Source organism: Bufo gargarizans, unplaced genomic scaffold (assembly GCF_014858855.1).
Source record: "Bufo gargarizans isolate SCDJY-AF-19 unplaced genomic scaffold, ASM1485885v1 original_scaffold_1290_pilon, whole genome shotgun sequence".
Classification (NCBI taxonomy): domain Eukaryota; kingdom Metazoa; phylum Chordata; class Amphibia; order Anura; family Bufonidae; genus Bufo; species Bufo gargarizans.
This window is the reverse complement of record NW_025334295.1, coordinates 183,428-189,427: the sequence shown is the minus strand read 5'-3', so window position 1 is coordinate 189,427 and position 6,000 is coordinate 183,428.

Here is a 6,000-nt window from a genome sequence, read left to right as displayed (position 1 = left end):
AGGAACGTACACAGAAAGAATGGGAATCCATAGCAGACCTGAGGGTGGGCCGCACTCTCCATTACGAGATCAGACAAATGCATTAGACGTATAATAAAGTAAATTTTCACTATTCTGTTTTTGTGTTCTTCTTTCTTTCATCATATACCTCTACAGGGGAGCATTCTTTTATAATAATAATCTTTATTTATATAGCGCCAAAAATTCAGGGTGCAATATATATTAATATTTATTATTATTATTATTATTAAAGCTCCATTCATCCCCTGGCGCTGTACATATGATAAGCGGTGCACATACATAATACAGACAATTGCACTAATCCTAAACAAGACGAGTTACAGACTGGTACAGAAGGAGAGAGGGCCCTGCCCGCGAGGCTTACAATCTACATGGTATGGGAGAAGGACACAGTAGGTGCGGGTGAAGTATGTCATGGCGGTATAGAGGCAGCAGGGTCACTGGTTGTAGGCTTGTCTGAAGAGGTGGGTTTTCAGGTTTCTTTTGAAGGATTCCCCTGTCGGTGAGAGTCTGATATGTTGGGGCAGCGAGTTCCAGAGTATGGGGGATGCACGGGAGAAATCCTGGAGGCGATTGTGGGAAGAGGCGATAAGAGGAGAGAAGGAGGTCTTGTGAAGATTGGAGAGTGCGTGTGGGGGTGTATCGGGAAATTAGCTCAGAGATCTACGGTGGAGACAGGTTGTGGACGGCCTTGTATGTATTTGTTAGTATTTTAAACTGAATAGGATAGGTGATGTGGGGCCAGTGAAGGGATTGGTAGAGGAGTAACGGGGTGAGAGGTGGATTAGTCGGGCAGCTAGATGGAGGCTACAAAAGGAGAATGCTGCAGGAGATGATGAGGGTATGTATAAAGTATTAAGCAGACACCTGGCTGAGGAAAACGTGGACGCGCGAGATTTTTTTTTTTGTTAGATTCGGCACATTGTGGTAAGGGCTTGGATGTGCGGTTTGAAGGACAGGGCAGGATCCAAGGTGACTCCAAGGCAGCGGACTTAGTTGACCGGGGAGAGTTTGCAGCCATTGATCGTGATAGATAGGTCTATTTGGGAAGGAGGCGGGTGAGCAAGATGGGGGAAAGATGATGAATTCTGTTTTATCCATGTTAAGTTTTAGAAAGCTAGAGGAAAAGAAGTAGGATATGGAAGATAGACATTGTGGGATTCTGGATAGTAAGGTGGTGATGTCTGGACCAGAGAGGTAGATTGGTGTGTCATCAGCATAAAAGTGATACTGAAAGCCATGGGACTCTATGAGATGTTCCAGGCCGAAGGTGAGGATTAAGAAGACCAGGGGTCCTAGGAAAGAGTCTTGAGGGACACTAACAGAGAGGGAATGAGACGAGGAGGTGGTGCGAGAGTGGAAGACGCTAAACGTCCGGTCTGTGAGGTATGATGTGATCCAGGAGAGGGCCAGGTCAGTGATGCCAAGAGATGAGAGAGTCTGTAACAGAAGGGAGTGGTCAACAGTGTCGAAGGCAGAGGACAGGTCAAGGAGAAGGAGGGCAGAGTAATGGAGAAGGCAGAGGACAGGTCAAGGAGAAGGAGGACACCGTAATGTTTTTTGGTTTTGTCCGTTAGCAGGTTGTTGGTGACTTTGGTGAGGGCAGTCTCAGTCGAGTGGTGGGGTCAGGATCAACATTGTAGCCGGTCAAAGAGGGAGCAGGAGGAGAGGTGAGAGGACAGTTCAGAATGGACATGTTGCTCAAGTAGCTTTGAGGCTCATGGAAGAAGTGATATGGGGCGATAACTGGACAAAGAAGATGGGTCAAGTGAAGGCTTTGTGAGGATGGGTATAATGGTAGAATGTTTTAAACCGGAGGGCAAGACACTGGTGGATATTGATAGGTTGAAGAGATTTAGGGATAAACACTAAGGTGCGGTTGGGGGTGAGGTGGGATGGGATCGGGTCAAGTGCACAGGTGGTGAGATGTGATGTGGAGAGTAGGGTGCAGGGACGTACATAGAAATCATTGGGCCCCATAGCAAGAGTCTGAATCAAGCCCCCCAGCTCCTACCACTACCCACCCTCGGCCCATACCACTAACTGCCCTGGCTCCTCCTCCGCCACCCCCTCCTTTTCTTGTGGATAGGGGATAACTTCAAACAACCAGAAAACCCCTTTAAAGCGGGAATGTGCAACCTGTGGCCCTCCAGCTATTGCAACTATAAGACAGGGCATGCGAAGAAGTTTAGTTTTGCACCAGCTGGAGGTTGGGCATCCCTGACAGTGTATCTAAACTTTTAAATAAAGTTTATTAAAACCTATTGTAAGTACCTTAAACTACATTTTCTAACACTTTTTTTCTCTATGAGAAATAGACGCTGAATTCAGGTGCGTATTAACGCTTTATAATCCGTACTCTCATAAGGCAAGGATATTACAGTGGTGTATGGCAGTAAGGATCTCCCTGGGGTGCAGCAAGCCATGTACTGCACACATCACTGCTCCTGCCTGTCTGCTTTGGTAGAGCCGGGCATAGATGGGCTGTGTCATTCACAATAGGAGATGGTCACAGCTAGCCTCCTCCCCCTCCCTGCACAGAGCATGCCCACACTCTCCCACAGGAGTCAATGAGCCGTCTCCAGACTATAGGTTCCTATGGTCCTCGTGGCTGCTGCAAATCAAATCTGTAAATGCTTTTAACACTAGCTCTGGTAAGATGGCAGCCCCCATTAGAATAAAAAAAAAAATCTACAATCAGAAAAAAACTGACTATGGAAATTGAATATGCCTCACTATCTGGTTTTAATTAATACATATATAAAATAATAATCCATCTAGATAGTAATTATTTGCTTAGAGCGGCAGTTGCCATGTGTTATGTCCACCCACAGCACGGGCATTTGGTGGTCGCGCATGTGCAGTACCCCTCTCCCTGTATATTTGCTTGGTCTGAATCAGCTCCTCTGTGTGTGTGCAGAAGCTGTAGTGCCTTTCTATAATACACAAGGTGCAGGGAATTGTGGGTAAGCTAAGCAGCACCACATTGATATGATAAGCAGCCCACCCCTGTGTGCAGATAAAGACTGGGAGTTGTAGCTTCACATTGGGGAGACGCTGCTAAAGAAAAAGTATGAATTTTTACAACTATGTCAATGTCACATTTTATGTGCACACCATATCCTGGCAGTAACATAATAGTGGAATAACCCTTTAAGGACCTTAAGGGGCGGAGCATGACACGATTCAAGGAACATGTATAGGGTATTTGACAAAGGAAATAAAAAAGATAATACGGACTGGCACTCTGTATGTGTGGATGTAAATCAAAAATATACAATATAAAGTGATCACACTAATTGAATAGCCAAAAGAAATAAAATAAAAGCTCAATATAAAATCACAAGAAAAAACACATGTGTATAACAGATTATAAAGCCTTGTGATAGCAAATAAATGAGGGTCTGTGGTTTGGATCAGACAATTAAAGCGCAAAAGAATCCAAGTTCCTTTTAAGAGCTATTCCTATTACCTTTTCTTATATTTGACAAAGGAATTTGTTCTTAAAGGGGTTGGACACTTTCTGGCTACTTGTAACCATTGTGTTGGTAAGTTAACTATATGGCACTTACTAATATGGCCTTTGTTGAAATTCTGCACAATTTTCTATATTTCACAAGCTATGTCCCCTTGTTTGCCATGTCCACGCAGGCGTCTTGTCCATGTAATGGCTGCTGATGGAGGATCACCAGATAAATCACCTCCATGTGATGTCTCCTCCATTCAAATACACTGCACCTCAGCAGTCAGCTGCACTTCACTGCTGGGAGCTCACAGCTGGTGTGGTGTCACATGACCCTCCATCAGCCGCCATCTTATGGACAGGACTTCTACGGTACCAGCACGGAAGATTTGTCTAACAAGGGGTCAACACCACAGAATATCGACGAGGTGTATATTGGTAAGTGCCATATAGTCATCTTACATGCACAACAATCGTAAGTGGTCAGAAAGTGGCCAATCCCTTTAACTGTTGTGATTGTAAATACTGTATAAGATATTTATACTGAAATTGTTGTTGCAGTGTATCAGAAACCAGAACAAACCGCACAATCACAACGTGTGACGCACAGTAAAGTACCACCATTACACCTGAAAGGACCTCCCAGTCACAATGTATCACACATGAAGTAATTATACAGTTATAATGGGTCACACAAAGTGACATAAACCATTACAATGCTTTATATACAGCAATATGCCACGCGGTTAAATGTATCACAAACAGGACTGTACCACACAGTTACAGTGTATCACACACAGGACTGTACCACACAGTTACAATGTATCACACACAGGACCATACCTCAGTTACAATGTATCACATACAGGACTGTACCACACAGTTACAGTGTATCACACACAGGACTGTACCACACAGTTACAATGTATCACAAACAGGACTGTACCACACAGTTACAGTGTATCACACACAGGACTGTACCACACAGTTACAATGTATCACACACAGGACCATACCTCAGTTACAATGTATCTGTCACGTTCGGGTGTGGGAGGGAAACACTACACCGAACATAGGAGGGAAAGGGGTGAGGAAATAAGGCCTGGAAAACATAAAAGATGTCTTTTATGTTCTGTGTATACTGTTTGCTCCTGAGGAAGGGGTGTAACGGATCACCTGGCACCCCAACTGAGTACCTCCGTTGCTGGATGCTCCTAGCGTTTCCTGAGGTCTCCAAGCACTCTGGCAGACACCACAATCACCGAACCAGCAGCATATAAATCCTCTCCAGCATATGAATGCTGTAGGCAGTTGAATAGGAACCATACAAATAGGTTTTCACTCCTAGCAGTCAAACTGGGACAGCATGCAATAAATCCTCCCCCAAGAATGAGACGACACTTCACCTTGAGGTTTAAAACAGGAACTCCCTTTATTTTAACACAAGCATTGATTTATACATATCTTCCAACAAGGTACCACCCACAGGCTCTGCAAAACAGCCAATCATATGTATCTACAGTATTTAAACCTTCCCAGCAATTGTACACAAAATCCCCTTCCCTCTATCTGTAACGCAATAAACAAAACACAATGAGCATTGTCTGAGATGTAATTAACCAACACAATAGCATTGTCTCAGACGCAATCCACAAAATACAATTATCAAACGTAATGGACTAACTTGAACCCTGGCATACACAGATACAATGTAACAGAACACATAATAACATACATAGTATTTAAGACAGCCTGAATGCAATCTGCTACACAGTCTTAAAGGGGCATTGCTCCTAAAAGTCAGACATGTCCACGGATGGCCATTAAAGGGCCAGTAGCAGCAATATAAAATAGCACATGCCCAAATATTGCATTCAAACGTACCAAATCACCAGGGGCCATAGTCAGTAGGTAGGAGGCGGGTAGCCAGTCCTCTCCAATGCCCAGTGGCGAGGCGGGTTCCGCCACATTTCTCCCCTTTCCCATTGAGACTATCCAGACTCCAGACCTCCCGTCGGTCTGGGGCTCTGATAGTCAGCCGGCCTTTCTCCAAGGGTGTAGTTGTCCCTATGGCCCCCTGCCACTTGTGCCCAGTTGTAGATCCATGACTTGGGGGGAAGGTAACCAGGGTGCCCTCTCCCCTGGTTGAACAAAGCTGTTGCTGGGGGGAAGGGGTAACAGGCTCCTCTCTCTGCGACACCCTCCCTTGTTGTAGGGGAAAACAGACTGCCTCTCCTTCCAATACATTGTCCTGTTGTTGTGGACCAGGACAGACTGTCCATATCTCCAGTGGTGCAGGTACAGAGACTACGGTCCCATCTGCCCTGTTGTGGGGCTTGCTGTCTCCCCTTGGTGTGCTAGGCAAACCGCTGGGGCTACTTGGGGAACAGCGGCCAGCGGTGTTCTGCACTGATGCCAGCACTTCTGCTGGGGCGAGGGGGGTACAAGCCAGCCCTGTAACAAGGGGGTCGGTGGAGCAGAGGCTAGCGGCTCTCTGCCCTGATGCCAGCTCTTCT